This window comes from Mustela erminea, chromosome 3, assembly GCF_009829155.1.
Source record: "Mustela erminea isolate mMusErm1 chromosome 3, mMusErm1.Pri, whole genome shotgun sequence".
NCBI lineage: Eukaryota > Metazoa > Chordata > Mammalia > Carnivora > Mustelidae > Mustela > Mustela erminea.
In genome coordinates this window covers 45,817,231-45,833,460 of record NC_045616.1, presented here as the reverse complement: position 1 = coordinate 45,833,460, position 16,230 = coordinate 45,817,231, and the positions used below count along the sequence as shown (strand labels likewise).

The following is a 16,230-nucleotide window of genomic DNA, read 5'->3' as shown; positions in this document are numbered from 1 at the left end:
ACAATACATACTATGCAAGCAAAAATACTAAAATGAATAGAAGGAAGATATAAAATGAGCTTAATATACATATCCTGAAGAAAACAACAATATATTAGTAATTTGAAACAAGCATAGGAGATCATGAAAAGAACTAAATAGAAATGTTAAGTATTAAAATAGCTGAAATAACACAATATATAAGGTACATAGTAGGATAAATAGAGTTGAAGAATGAATTAGATAAGGTTAAGGGAACTTTCTTAGAAGGGAGCAAGAAAGGATAAAGAGACAATAGCATAAAAACAAAGCTAAGACATAAGGAAGAAAGAAGTAAAGATGTTAACATCCAGACCACAGGAGTTCCAGAGAAAGAGAAAACTAAAAACCAAATACAGGAAATATTTGGGGAAATCATGGAGGTGGTACATTTCCCAGAATTAAAGAACTTTAAAGGTCTCAGATGAACTAGACTTGTGGTGTACCACACAGAGAGATAAAGAAAAACCCACACCCAGACAAATTGTAGAGCAATTAAAAGTTTTATAAACAAAAGAAAAGTTTTATAAGCAAAAGAAAAGTCTAAAAGCTGCTAGTAAAAATGCTACCCTCTTGTAAAGGAGCAAGAGTCAGATGGCAGCCGACTTCTCACAGCAGTACTGGAGGTAGTCAAGAAATGGAGCCGCCCTCTTCCAACTTAGACTCATATATTCCAGCCACATTCAAATGGGAGGAGATTCTCCAAAAGAAGGAGGAGGTTCAAATCCTGGAGGAAGAGAGTGAATGACAAACGTGCACTTTGATAGCTTCGGCAAGTTTCTTTAGCTCTCTGAGCATTATTTCTCTAGGAAAGACAATGGCCCTGTAAGTCATCCATCCAACCATCCATTCATCCATCCATCCACCCAGCCATCCATTTATCCAGCCAGCCAGCCAGCCAGCAGCAAACATTTATTAAGACCTATTCTAGTTATCTCTTATTTCATAATGAACTACCCCAAAGCTTAGTGACTGAATTAACCATTTTACTGTATCTCATGGTTTTATGAGCTGGAAATTTAGGCAGGGCTTAGTTGAGTGATTATTCTGCTCTATGTGGAGTCAACTGAGGTCCCCTGGGACAGGCAGATGGTGGCTGATCTGACCTGGATAGTTCAAAATGGCGCCTTGTATTTGTCTGATTTTTTGGCAGGTTCAGCTGGAAGGCCGGGCTCAGTTGGGCTCATCTCCCTCTCTATGTGATCCCCACATGGACTGTCCCAGTAGGGTAGCTGGATTTTGTATGTGAATGCTCATGGCTTGAAGATGCCAAGTTCTCTTTAAGACTAGGCTTGGAGCTGGCATAATGCCACTTCCACTCTACTCCATTGCTCCAAGCAGTCATAGGCCAACCCAGATTCAAAAGAAGGAGAAATAGATTGCACCTCTTGGTGGGAGATGTCAAAAAATTTGCAGCTACCTTTAATCCAACAATGGGCCAGGCAAACATAGGCCATACAAAAACAAGTAACACATGGCTCTCTCTTCGAGAAGCTCATAGTCACATAAGGGTCATATGGCAAATGAATAAATGAAAGCAGGAAATGAGATCAATGCAAAGATTCACTGTAAACTGCAAAACACCTCTACGATGAAGATTTGCTCTAAAACTAGAATATAACAAACTCCTCTGATGCTCTCAAATACCAGTTACCATTTTTTGACTGGTTTGCCAGGAATCAGGAACTTAGTGAAGAGCTTTCCTGGCTTAACCTTCCCCAGTCCTCAAACCAGTACTACGACTAATTTCTATATGATTCTCCTTGCTTAATTATACAACATCTTGGGATCTTGTCTTATCTCAGTACCCATTACTCTCCTGACAGTCAATGCCATCTACTGGGTGTTTCTAAAGATGCCCAAACAGGCCTCTGGCTACTTGGAAAGAGACTTTCAATTCACAGAGACCCATTCAGCTCATCCTTCAAGGCTCTGAGCCCTTTCTCTCACAATTTTTATTTTAATCTGCTGTCTTCTGAGCTGTGAGGCAACAAATTCTCGGGCTCCAGGGCTGACAGAGGTGACGACATATTTAAAGGTGCTTATGTTTTATAAGCAAAATTTATTAAGTTCCTACTGTGTATAAGAACTAGACAACCAAACACTTGGAGCAAATACATTTTCTGTCACAGAGACTGGCCACCCAGACAAGAATGTAAAACCGTACATTTATTTTTCCCAGTTGGCAAAGTGATATACATAGGTAAAAAGAGACAAAGTTAGAATGTAGAAAATTTGAAGAGTAAAAATAACAACAACAAAAAGAAACTAGTCATAATCTCACCATCCAAAAAACAGTACTGTTAGCATTTTAATTATTTCCTTCTGGGTTTTCATTTATTTGTTTTTTAGGTTGCTAACAAAAGTGAAATACTATTCTTTAGAACAGTTTTAGGGTCACAGAAACACTGAACCAATACTACATACTTCCCATGCATACAATTCGTCCTGTTATTAATATCCTGCATGAGGTGTACAGCTGTTATAATTGATGAACCAATATTGAAACACTATTATTAGCTGAACTGCCTTCTTCACATTAAGGTTTATTTTTGTGTTATACAGTTCTGTGGGTTTTGACAAATGCACAAGTTCATGCGTCCACCATTACCGTATCATAACGATCACCGTCATCATTTATCTTTTGTACTATCAGACGCCACCGTAAGATAGTTCCGCCTGTGCTTTTCTCTATGCTTTTCTGTTAGAGCCTGACACAAACCTTCCTTTACGTTATGACTCTTCTCTCTGTGTTAATAAGCTCTTGTAAACATTATAGACTACACCAGCCTCTGCTTCACCATTCCCCTCATGGTAGACATTCATGCTGCTGGCAGTTTTTCACGTATCATAAGGTATTTTAAAATCAGCTCATGGAGATAGCTTTCCAGGACTTAGATAACATTTAGGAGGGAAAAAAAATCAATTTAGAAAGAAATATGTTGAAGGCATCTCCCAGCACCTCCTAGACAAAAGACTTGTCAGAAGGCTTGAGGCTTGTGTCGCCTAGACTTCCAGTGTCCTTTTGCCCTGCACTGATGGGCCGATTGGGCCTTCTTAGGAGGGCTAGGAGAGAACAGCTGGGGCTTAGTGCCCTGCTTCCACAGGGAGGCCCTGGGCTCTGGCATTCACTCCCCTCTTCACTTTGTCTCTCTAGTGCTCCCCAGAGCCTTTTTTTTTTTTTTAATTTTTTAAAATTTTTTATTTTACTTTATTTATTTTTTAAAATTTATTTTACTATGTTCAGTTAGCCACTCTATAGTACATCATTAGTTTTTGATGTAGTGTTCAATGATTCAGAGCCTTTTTATGTACACCTGGCACTATTTTTGTTTGCTCTTAAGACTGTTTGGCTCAATGGGGGAAGATAGCGCTGCTGTTAGTAGATGTGAACTTGGGCCCCATAGGACGCTTTTGATGAACATGTCACCTGGGTTGGCCGGGCAGGTCAAACCGCCTCACAGAAACCTCCAAGTGTGTAACTACCCAGAATTTTTATCAGAGGGCAAAAGACTGCACAGATAATATCTCTTTACCATTTCTCCAAAAAGCACATGCCAGAATTAATAAAATATTTGTTTAGCTGTGAAACCGATAACCATACATTCACTGTATCTGCAGAACCCTGGGGTCGACCAGCACCTTCTTACACACTGGGTCGTGTGACCTGATGACAGTTCAGCATGGAAGTCATTAATGCCACTTTAGAGTGAGAAGCTTTGGCCTGTGTGAAGTTCTGGGAGATGACGCTGCCGAAGGCTGCCCTTCCTGGCCGTCACACAGCTTCCCTGCTGGTATGTGGCAGAACAGGAAGCTAAAGGCAGGACGATGTTTTCCTCATCCACCCCAGTTGCCTAAGAATGGGGGAGGCCACCTTTCACACCCCGTCATCCCATCCCAAGACATGGGTGCCCGACCCAGCCTGTGGGCCCCCACAAGGCACAGAGAGCCTTGTTTGTTTTGGCCCTGGGAGTCTGGGTCTGTCCTCTGACCTCTGACCTAGAACTATTTGTTCCAGCCATTCTTGGTCTGTCATCCTGGCTCAAAACAAAATGAACGAAAGTTCTTTCTTCAGGCTCTGCTTGGGTAGTCCAGGGGTCATTGAAAATGACTGGTGTGGTCATGTGGCTGATGAGTCATTTTTGGCCTTGAAATAACAAGTAAAATATACTATAGTTCACTGCCTCGTACGGCACTAACATCTGGGAAGCAGTAAACATTGGGAATATAGTCTTTGGGCCAGACATATTTGGGCTTGAGTCCTACCTTTACACCTGATTTGGGTAAACTGAGGCCTCTTAAACTCTCTGGGCCTCAGTTTCCTCATGTGTAAAGCAGGCTAAGCCTAGTGCTTATCTTCTAGAGTAGTTGTGAGGATTACAGGAGAAAAGAAAAGGTGAAGTACTTATCCTACTGCCTGACATAAGGAAGCCCTCAATGTACTATTGTTTGTATTATTCAGTCACCAGGAAAATCCAGAAGACTCAGTCTGTTGGGTCAATCCCTGGTGTTTCTAGAACTGTTGGTAGACACTGCTATCTTGCTAAACAGTGGCATTCTTCATGAAACACCTTTACTTTTGTCTTTCAGGCCTCCTGCTTCAACAAATATCCACGGCTTTAGGTCAGGAACTTCTGAGGGAAAGTCACCTCATAATTGTGACATATGTGAGTATATCTCTGACAAAGACCCACACGCACGGGTTTTCTGACACACAGCCTGTTGGAAGTGGCTGAGTTTTGACTTCAGATTTTTTCACACAGCTGGCTGGAGTTTACTTCCCCTTGGGGTGTGCCCTGGATCTCCTCCACAGTGATGGCCAGTACCACCTGGCTGAGGGACTGTGAGTCTTTGCCTCCATGTGGGTGAAGTCGCTTGAGAGGGGGGAAAACTCATTCGTTTGCTGTCATCAGGTGAGGTTATAAGTAATTCTGCTAGAGCAGAGCCGGGGTGAGAGGGTTTTATCCCCTGTACATAGTAGTAGGAGATTCAGTGAGGTAATTTATGTGAGAGTAGCTGCCCACTATAGAGCTCCTCACAGATCCAGCACGGAGGATGACGATGATACACCTTCCCAACCTTTAAGAGATCACCTCTGGACCCACCCAAATGCACAACCACATCAAACCTTGACACACAGGCGTGTGCACACACACCACGCCCCGTAATATAGTGGAGAAAGGATCGCGTGAGCCTCTGAGGGTGGGTTGGGATCAAGAGTGCGTATTTCTGCTAGTGTTTTTGTTCTCATTCCAGTCAGGTTCGGTCCTTGCCTCAAAGCAAACAGGGCACCCCTACGGCCTCCGGGGAGTCCGAGGTCAGCTCGGCTGCGGCTCTTCCGGGCGGCGTCCAGCAGATGGCGCTGCACCCCGCGCCATCCCGGCCGGCCGGCCCACGCTCCCGGGGAGGCACCCCAGTTACTGGGAAGTCGGGAAGTGGGTTTTCGTGTGCCCTGAGCTGCAGCCGTGGCGAACGCAAGTGATGACACACCGGCTTGACGAGGGCCTTTGTCAGAGGCACGGGGGATCTGGCGTCACCGCGTAGTGGAAAACAAAGTGCTTCTGCTTGCCTGGCCAGAGTTTGCTTTGCTCACCATTGGTTCTGGGGCATTTACAGGCAGAATGAGTTCATGTGGAATTTCAGGACCTCACCATGACTCAGGTTCACTTTCTGTAAACCAGACGGCATTGACCCTTTCCCCTCGCTTTGGACACTTACTCAGACTTTTAGGGGACCAGTTGTATTTGTGCTCGCGGAATATATTTAAGTATTTCCTAAGCACATCTGTTTTTTCAAGGGCACTTTCTTTTTTTAAAACCAACTTGGGACAGATTTGTATTTTGAGATTTTTGTCACTCTTAGCTCCAAAAATAGGTCTGCCTTGTCTATTATTTGTGTGTTCAGAAGTATGCTGTTTAGAAATTCAAGTGAAAACTGTAAAAACATTATTCTGGCAGGAGGCCCAGGATGGGATTGTTCTTGGAGACCGTGAGTTGGTCAGAGCGGGAGCTGAAAATGTGGGTGAGGGGAAATGAACTGAGGGGAACCCGCCCAGAGTTTTGGTTTTGGGGGATTTTTGTTTTGTTTCTTTTTTGTTGTTGTTTGTTTGTTTTTGTTTTTTTCTGCACCTAGAAAAACAATGTAGATGACTAGAGTTGATCTGTTCTGAGGATTATGGCAGAATTTTGGTGTTGGGGAAGAGACACAAGATGGTGTTAGAATTAGAGAGAAAACAGACCTGGAAAGTTCTGAAGGGTTTGAGCCAGTGACCAGGGAGCCTGAATGATAGCCTAGATTTACCACAGCAGAAGCACCTGAAGAGAATTAACTTGACTGGACTTGGGAGGGAGGAGGCACAGGCCGGGGAAAGCTTTTCACCTGCAGGAGGGGGATGGGAGCAGCTTCTGGCCTGGACATGAAGGTACACAGGGTAGGCAGGGTAGCGTCTGGGCCACACAAGGGTGACTTTCTCACCTGACTCTCCCCAGTGTGTTGCTCTGACTCTTCTCCCACATTTAGAGGGAAATAGATCCCAGAGAAGATACCCACGTCCTCATTTCCAGTTTCAGCTAGCTGTTCCTCCGGGATTTTTCCGACCCGCATCCAATCCCCTTTCCCACTTTGTGTAATCTCAAATCTCATTGTTCCCTCAAAGTTCTCCTACAGAAATCTCTATGCTTCGTTAATTTTGTGTGTATGTGTGTGCTTTTAATTGGGCTTTGTGTCTGGCTTTTGATGTTTGGTTCTTGAAGGTTTTTACTGAGAAAAATGATCTTTGGGGGCTGGAGAAGTTAGGAAATATATGGTTTCTCTTGACTGCCTTTTTCCTTCCAGAACTCACTGGTGGGGGATGGGGCGGGGGTCACCAGCTGTCCCAGGGTTTCTGGCTTTAGTGGAATTGGGTGGGGGTCCACGGGAGGGAGGAGCATGATGCAAGCACTGAGCACTTTCCAGGCACAGGGACAGGGACATTTCAGGTGAGTAAGCACACAAAAGCTTGAACACCTTGAAAACCAAGTTCAGCAGAGTTTAGCTTAGTCTAAATAAACTCACCCCATCCCTACCCCTTAGGGCACAGGGGAAGAATGATGCTTGTGTGTGTAATATATTCTCATGGATGTATGCAATATTATGAGTAATTCTTGGCTTGTGTTGTAAATTCTCTCCTGTTCTTGCTCACTCAGAGAAATGTATGGAAATTGAAGAAAATGAAAGAATTCAGAATCTTTATTAGCATGTGTATGTGTGTGCGTATGTGTGTGCACGCATGCGCATCTGTTTAATGCGAGAGAGGAAACAAATGCAAAAGGAAACTTTGCTAAGAGATTATGATTGATCCTGAGTTATGAGGGTAGTAGATATGAATAAAGCCAGAAAATAAGAGTTCTTCACTCAAAGAAACATGCTCGGGTCTGGCATTTTTAATATGTGACCTTTGTAGAATAAAATAGGTAAGGTGAATTCACATCACTTTGGAGATGGTGAAACTAAGACCCAGAGAGGGCTTATGTGAATTTTTTAAGACCGCAGGATATCACAGGTACAGTGAAGTACCCAGCTTCCAGTTCATGCCTTTAAACACCACTTCCCCTTTGTGAGGTGAGTGAGGAAGACCAGGTGCAAATCTGATATGTGCTCATTCCATTTTCAGAGGGGCCGAGCCCAGGTGTCTCCCACCAATCAAGAGGGTTTGGCGAGACCATGGCTACGTTCCCTGATGCTCAGATGAGTGTTCTCTCAGTCCTATTACCCAAGGAAGCCACCATCTGTGAAACACGCAGGCCGAGAGGCTGGCGAGAATGTCGTTCGGTAGTCCCAGATTGACAGCTTTGGTTTTGTGTAATTGGGGAGGTGTGTGGCCCCATCGGCTGGGGTTTTATCACTCACCCCCTTTCCCTTCCTGAGAATTCTTTGTGTTGCGGAGATTTCCTGTCTGTATTTTTAGTGTCTGATTCTCCACGGTTGCTCAAGATTCGTGGCCATGTTCTACTGACTCACCAGAGGCCCAGACACCCCTCATCCAACCGAGGGCCGCTGCGTGGAAAGCACTCGGTGTGGAAAGCCCAGGGCTTGTCCCGCAGCTTGCCTTAAGGGTTCCAGCTGATTTTTCACAACAGGGTTTGCCGAGAGCTTCCCTTTCAGATTACAGTTTCGTTGGTTCGCTTTCTTAATGCTGAATCAGAGAAAGGACATGTTCTGGGGATAGAGCAAAAGGGAATGGGTGCAGTGAGTGGCCACACAGCCTTTTTTTCTGTGTCCCCGCTCCTCGCGGCTGCTTTTCTGCCAGCTGGACTTCTCAAAGCCCCGCGTCTGTGGGCAAGGCTGCGCGGGGAAGGAGCTGAGTCACAGCTTTGCTTCTCTATAATTACACGTTTTATCACCTCATCTGACATAGACGGGGTGTTGGTTGGAAATGAAATACACATTAGGAATAAGCTCTTTAGAAATAGAAGAAGAAGAAAAAAAAAAAACCGAAAAACCCGGCTTTCACAATGTGAAGGCTTTTCCTCAGTAGCTAAGGTCATGAAGAGACAGAACAGTCATTTCCCCCTTCTCACCCATACAGTCAGGAAAATGAAAACCTCAAACACTGTAAATTTCTCCTCAAACCCTCTTCCCGTCATTTTGTTTCGTGTCCTCGGTGCGCACGTCCGGCTAACATACCATGCCAGGCGCTCCCCACCCCATCTTTTCTCCCATCTTTACTGTTGTGTCTCTCGAGATCTTATGCAAAACCACCTTCAGTATGAAATCTGGTCTCCCTAGGAGACATTATTCCGTGGTATGTTATTGTGCTTCCGAAACCTGAGGATGGCTCTCGGGTCATTCTCTGTGTTCATCACATCGCCAGCAGATCGGAAGTTCTTCCAGATGAGACGCAGTGCCTTCCGACGCCTTGTCTTTTCCTTGTGCTTCCTCCTTCCTCGGGATAGTCCACAGTATGAGTAGCATCCAATCTCGAGCCTCTTTTCCAACTTAGCCCAACCAAGCTCCCCCACCTGCCAAGCTAAGAACAAACTCCCTTCCCAAATGCATGTGTAAACGCCCCCCCCCCCCCCCCGCAAATAGCCAGGACATGCAAACTAATGAAATTTCCAGTCCACCTCTACCCAGATATGACCTTGTTGATAGCATCTCCTTTTCGATGACAGATCTGGATGTTTCCATGGCTTGGTTGCTTGTTTGCCCCATGCTTCCTGGACAGGTTTCCAGGTAACCTTAATGTCTGTGCTTCTGGGGAAGGAGGAGTAGAAAATAATTCACCTCTTCAGTAAGTGGTTGTAAAAATATAACAGCATTTAAAAGCTTTTAAAGAGCAGCTCTCTCCTTCCGGTGGCTCAGGCCCTGTTAGCTTTGTGATAGGAGTCCCTATAATGCTTTGTGCTTGGCAACCTCTCAGTAGGACAGAAGGTAGATTTAAAGGTCAGGAGATTGATTTTTTTGGGGGGGAGGGCTTTCCATGAGGGGTTTGGGAGAGGAATCACCCAGGGAAGCAGTGTCAGTGAGGCTTACTTCTCCATCTGTTCCTCATTCATGTGTGAGACTCAACAAGCTCCTTGTCCAACAAGTGAGAGTCCCAGACTACAGAGGGGAGCAGTTTATCCTAGAGGTCCCAGGGGGAGGGGAGACCTGGAAGTAAGAGGTAGGGACTGTCACTCCTTCTCCTCCCACTCCCACATTCCCATCAAAACTTGCAGGGTGAATGTCCCCAAATTGCATGTGTGTTTTGCTTTGATGTGGCCACAGTGTGGCCACCCAGGCTTACTCTGGGGCAGCTGAATCCCATGGTTCAAACTAGGCCTGACTGTCCAATTTTGGAAACTGGGAGGCGTTTCCCCGTCTGCCAGGCCTTGGAGTTTACCTTCCCTAGAGCATTGAGTAAGAAACTCGTGTTTATAAAATCCCAAGCCCCATGATTTCGCCCTGCCAGGGCTGGAGAAGTAGTAGGCACATAATGTCAGTCAGACCCTGCAACTGCTGTCCCTTCGTTCCTGCCCAGCACAAAGTTACTGGGGGAAAAGTAGGGATACGTGGGGTGTGGGACGTATTGGTTGTTTGAGCCCTGAAAATATAATTTAAAAATTGTCACCACCAATTAAGTCATGGGATCTTCTGCCTGTAATTTTCTTTTTTCTAAAACGATTTCTAAAAGCTATGTATAAATTAACTTTTAAAACCTACACTGTATTTTAAATGCTCTGGGTAATGGTTCCCACCCCCCCACGAATTCTTGTTGTGAGTCCTCTAAAAACATACACTATCCATGTATATATACATATACATGTATATATACTTTTAATAAGTTTTTAAAAATCAAGTCCTCAGTATTTGGCAGTATCTAACAGTTGCTAAATCAACTCCAGATCTTCTCTAGGTCATTTGTCCTTTGGTGTCCCCTCGAGCAGAAAACCATTTTTGCATAGCAGCCATGTGTCCATCTGTGTTGACTCTCACAGACATACTGATGATGGGCTTTTCCACCAACGATGTACAAAATGCTTCTCCTGGTTCAGAGAGAGCTTGGTTACACAGCATCTCCTAGGTCTTAAAATTAAAAATATCAATGTCCATTTTATATAATGGGACCTACTTAAAATGTGCACATAAGTCCTTTGTAAGACATGAAACGCGGGGGTCGTGCAATATTCTGTCTCTGAAGACACAGCCATGTATATATTTTGGTGTCCGTCAACTCCCTGAAAATGAAGATTCCAAGCCACCACCAAAATGTCCTTTGGCTTTGAAGATGGAAAGTAGTGAGTTTCTACAATTTCCAGTTACTTGGGGGCATGCAAGGGTACAACTACAGGAGTGGAGAAGTTCATATGAAGGCAGATTGAGGCTCAGCACGTTCCACATTTCCAGTGGGACTGAATTCTCTGAGTCATGTCGACTCTGAGTGGAAGATTCGTGGAGGAGTGGGGCGGGTCAAAAACCTGTCTGTAGGACGCTAGGAAGTAGAGGCTGATGATGACCCTAAGAGTCCCCATTCCTTCTTCTTAAGATTCCTTCTCCAACCTCTCTGCACATAATTCAAAATAGACTATTCAGAGTCACGTCATAATTGTAAATAATTCTCCCATGGCAATTACCAGGTTGATTAAAATACATTTTAATTTTTCCTTTGTCCTTGAATTGCTGCCACAGTAAGCACGTGCTTCATCAGCCTCTTAGCTACCTTAGCACTCCAGCAAGGCTGGGGGGGTGTGGGGAAGGGCAGTTGTGGAGGTGATCATTTGAGAGAAGGACTGGAAGGTCATGTTCCTGTCGGGCCATGGGGCAAATGGAATAAAGACCCAGCCCCAGCAAGAACTCTAGAGCGGGTGGATTTCAAAGTGTGTAGAGCAGCCCCTTGTAGGTCTCAAGCACTGGGTACTTTGTAATTTGCACACATTCATTTTCTGGCTGGAAGGCTGGAGGCAAACAGACAGCTCATTAGGAAAATAACCGAAGAGCTAAATATAATGGAGGAAGTAGTCGGCAGCTCCCAGACAGAGGAGCATGGCTCACAGTCCTTCACGGAGATCAGAGGCCCAGCCAAACCAACCTGTCCGTCCCTCAAAGGTCAGCCATCTAGGGCTTTGTCAGACCAGGAAGGGAACAGAGTTTCAAAGGGCCTTTTGTGGAACACACACAGCTCTGGCCCCTGAGATTCAAATCAGGATCTGGAAACCTGTGTAGCAACCGCTCACGTGCACAATGTTTAGAGACCAGTGGGGCCCTCCATCCTCCGTTTTGTTTGTGTGTGTGTGTGTGTTTTCCTTTTTACAAGTATCAGGCTTTCCCTGTAGTTGGGTGAGAGATCATGAGAAACAAAATAACCCAAAGATGAAGTTATTTACTTATTTTTGAATAAAGCCCAAGAATGTTACATAATTTTTTTGGCTATTATTCAGAAAACTATATAAGAAATGTACTTAAAAACCATGGAAGATATTATTTGTATCACAGGTCCTGTTGCCTTGTGGATAATACAATGTACATATATTATGCTTCAATGTATATGAACAAAAACTAAACCTATGGGGGCACCTGGGTGGCTCAGTGGGTTAAAGCCTCTGCCTTCGGCTCAGGTCATGATCCCAAGGTCCTGGGATGGAGTACCGCATCGGGCTCTCTGCTCAGCAGGGAGCCTGCTTCCTCCTCTCTCTCTCTGCCTGCCTCTCTGCCTACTTGTGATTTCTGTCTGTTGAATAAATAAATAAAATCTTAAAAAAAAAAAAAAACTAAACCTATGAATAGATAAGCAGTAACCTTTTAAAAAATTGAAATATAACTTCAAGTAGATTCTCAATGGTTTTTGACCTCCAGTTTCTTTTGCTAAATCCTGTCCTCTCTATGTATTACCATTTTTGTCGTTGTTGTTTTACTTCAAATGGCCAACAATGCTTCCCTGTCCTTTTTGATCTTTGGCGAGTGTTATAAACATTAGGAAGTGCTGATGTTTACTGTTTTTCTCCTGAGTCTCATTTAGTTTTCGGCCAGTATACAGTTCTATGTTTTGTTTCGTTTTTCTCAAGCAGTACCCCCGAGGACTCCAGGCTTTTCAGATTTTGTGTTGTGTGGAGAAGTCCTGCCAAGAGTAGGGAGTAGAGAGCCTAGCCCCCTGGCCTGGCTTAAGCCTCACTTTCCAATATGGGGCCTGGGGCCTGTCCTTAATGTTTTCTGAGATACAGTTTTTGTAACTCTTGGCTGGGTTCGAAGGATCTTGAACTGAATAATGACTAGACAAACCCCACTCACATGTAAGTTACGTGCTATTATTAGTTAAGTTTCTGTTTTATTCCAAGACAAAGGGCCTCTGGCAGTCATTCATTCCATATACAGTTTTCCTTTTATTCCTATCATCCATTCTACGTGCTTTCCCTCCTATTTCTGTCCCTGGCTCCCTTCAAATTTTATAAGTTTAAAATGATGTCATCATTATTTGAGCCATGCCTCTGAGTCAGCCACGGAGAATATGAATCAACTGAAATTAAGGGAGGAGTCATCTCAAGTCCGGCAGGACCTGACACCATGGAGTCAGCTTCTCTTGAAGACGAAGAATCATCTTCCGTTGTAAAGGTCTAATTGAAACCCTGAGTCAAAGGAATGAGCTAGAACTTCTAGGGCAAACAACCAGGGAACTCAGTAGGCAATAAAGGAAGAGTCAGAGGAACTTACAAATAGCCGCAGAGGGCAGTTTTGAACCTGCAGGCCTCGTAACCTATAATCATTCTTGAAGACCGGGATATCATCATCTCAGCAAGCTGGACAAAGAAGGCCAACCAGCGAATCCAGCCTATGGTTATGCAATGGCTTGCTCTGCAGTTCTGAACGCTTGCTGACAGCGGGTTCTCTTTCTCTCCGCCCTTTCATTGAAGTTTCTTGACCCAGGAGGGTTGAACACTTGTTAGAAGCCCATGCCTAAATCCCATTTCTCGAGCATTAGTCATTATCATTTGCCGTGCTCCCACTGGGATGATGTATAAATAAAACGGCAACTCAAGTTCATCTGTGAAACCCTAGCGCAGGGAGTCGCGTTCTTTGATTTTGAGCCACGGCCCTGTTTGGAAGTCTGGTGGAGCCTGTGAACCACTTCTTAAAGTGATGTTCTTGAAAGGACCAAAAAAAAAAAAAATAATTACATAGGATACTAAGGGAACCAATTATGTTGACGAAAATTTTAAAAACAGATGTGGTATAGTAATATAGGTGTTTCTTTATTAACACATTAAATAAGAGCTGGTGGGTTTAGTAAGTGTTACACCTTCAAAGTAGGGATGAAAATTAATGATATTTCAAGGTACTGGTAACAACTAATGGTGACAAAGTCATAGGAAACCATTATAGTTTGTTGCCCATCTTCATAATTAAAAGAAAAGCAAAATTTCAGGTTTGGAAAATTAGTGGGCTTTTCCCTCCAAATGTATATATCCGTGAAATTCTATCTAAGAGCCCTCTAGGTGTTTGTGGGCCCAAGGGTAAGCACCCCCTGCCAGAGTGGCTTCTTTGGTTCAGAGGACAGCCATGTGAACTAAGAGCAGCATTACTTATGTCTTCTCAATGTATCTACTTAATGAAACTCAACTTACCCAGTTCATTCCCAAATGCCATACTTCTGTTTAATGGCAAGAAATGAAGGTACAATTCATTTGGGAACTAGAGTCGATATATACTTGTTTTGCTACAGTGATCAGATATCCCTACAACAGGGAGCCAAGGTTTCAGAGTACTTGACAAAACAAAGTGTTAGGGTCATCTTGATGTTATTTGAGTGTTTCCAGACCCCATAGGAAAGCTAAGGAGATTAGTACAAAGGTGGGCTAACAGCCAGACGAAGGTGAGTGAAGGCCCACATTAAGATGCGACATGAAAGTGAGAGGTAGAAGAGGTATGAAATGTCTGAGCTCAGGCATTGAGATAAGCCTGGGCTGGGCATTCTCCTAGAACTCCAGCCCCCAAGCCTGGGTAGCCACAGGCATTTTTACCAGTTTCACAGCAAAACACATACATAGTCACTTCCCCAGCATGAATGGAAATCCCACATAATGGAAGTAAACACAAAACCTACCATTTCTTGGTTTGGGAGAATTGGGGTTTTTTTTGGCAGGGAAGGGAGAGGTGGCTAAAAGGAGGCAGAAATGTACCGATATCCACAATTTAGCAACATCAATATAGAGTGTGTGCTCAAGGAAGCAAAAGAATGTAATAGATCCTAGAAATAATGTGCTCTGTTTCATCTTTTCAGTGACATAGTTTTCCATTTCATCATTTTTGTTTCAGGAGACATTACTACCATGCTTTCTTTTAACGTGAATGATTGTTACAGATTATGTTAGCGTCAACCAGATTTTATATACGCACATAAATATGTACCTGTATTTACACATGCATGCATGTATGTAGGTAGGTATAGTTTTTATTAGCAGATACCTGGAAAACATCACTCTTGGAAAATAAGGGACATCATCCCAAAGGGATGATACCTGCGTGCTCATGTTTCCTTGTTTCCTGAGTCACATACATAGTATTTCCAGACAAATGTCTGAGAGCATGACACGTGCTTTGATAATGGCTGAGTCAAAACTAGATGAGGCAACTGCTATGAATAGAAAAAGGGAATTCAAGTTGTGTGGTAGCCTTAGGAAGTGTGGAAATGAGCTCATACACAGGGAACAAGAAATGGTGAAAATAACTGCTTTTCTAAGATGGGGACTGCTGTGTGGTCTAGCCAGTGGCCAACACTCAGGGTGATGGGGGGCCTGCCAGTGTCTCTGGGAAATGGACTTGGTTGGCCGCTGCTGCAGGCAGAGATCTGGGAGCAGCTGGTGTTCCTCACGAGCAGTGGGAGCTCTGAGGAAGCAAGGAGGCGGCTTTCCAGGTCGGCCTCGCTGTCGTGTGTGTGTCGTCCCACCCCACATCGTCTGTGGCGGTCTGAGGATGCCCCGTGGCATTCTCCGAATTTGTCTTCGTTGCTGGGTTTCTGAGAAGTGCGGTCGTCTCACTCTGGTCCCAGCGTGCTGGTCACTGGATTTCGTGGGAACTCCCCGGCCGTGTTGATACCACCCTCTGCACGAGGTGTGGTGACACCGGCCCGTGGCATCCTCTCATGTACCATGCTCTGTCACGGAGGGCTCACGGTTAAACTTCCAGCCAGGGTTCTGTCCAGGGGTGTAACTTCAAGTAAACCGACACAAAGTTTCCCTCGAACTCCTCTTTACAGCGTTTTAAACGGAATTGAGAAACACGCAGGGCCCTTCGCTCTCATGAAAAATCTGTTCCCTGCTTTTCTTTATAGAAGCCACTTCCTTCCAGAACATTTCAAAACCCATTGCACACGGCGTTCTGGGAGCTGGGGGAGGATTAAGAATGACCTTTAGCTAAGGAAAGAGGCAGCACAACCAGAGGAGATTCTGACCTATTTTCTTTTTGTGTGTATAGTGTTGCATATCCACGGAAAACACTGGCAAGATCCCAAGCCAGCCTCAAGCCGACTCTAAATATTCTCCGAGAAATAGCCTTCAATCAATAGAGAAATTGTCTAAATGCGCAGCAGGGTAAAACCCAGTTCAGGTCTGTTAAAGGTTTCTCCCATTCAAAGGGGGGCTGGGATGTCGTTTTAAAGGCCGGAACCTAAGATAAGGTCGACAGTAATACTATTTCCTTACACTGGCTATTACTTAACAGTTTGTGGAGCACTTTCATGATTCTCTCTTTGGATTTTTCAGA

The 16,230-nt window shown here is 44.3% G+C and overlaps 1 long non-coding RNA gene across 1 annotated transcript in view; it reads left to right on the top strand.

Annotated features, from left to right (window-relative positions):
- Window positions 1–16,230, top strand: part of LOC116586117 — a 282,787-nt gene that overhangs the window by 27,056 nt on the left and 239,501 nt on the right. Inside the window, exons 3-5 of the long non-coding RNA XR_004283898.1 lie at window positions 3,640–3,812; window positions 4,609–4,685; window positions 4,782–4,931. This is a non-coding gene — a long non-coding RNA (uncharacterized LOC116586117). The remainder of the gene's footprint in view (window positions 1–3,639; window positions 3,813–4,608; window positions 4,686–4,781; window positions 4,932–16,230) is intronic.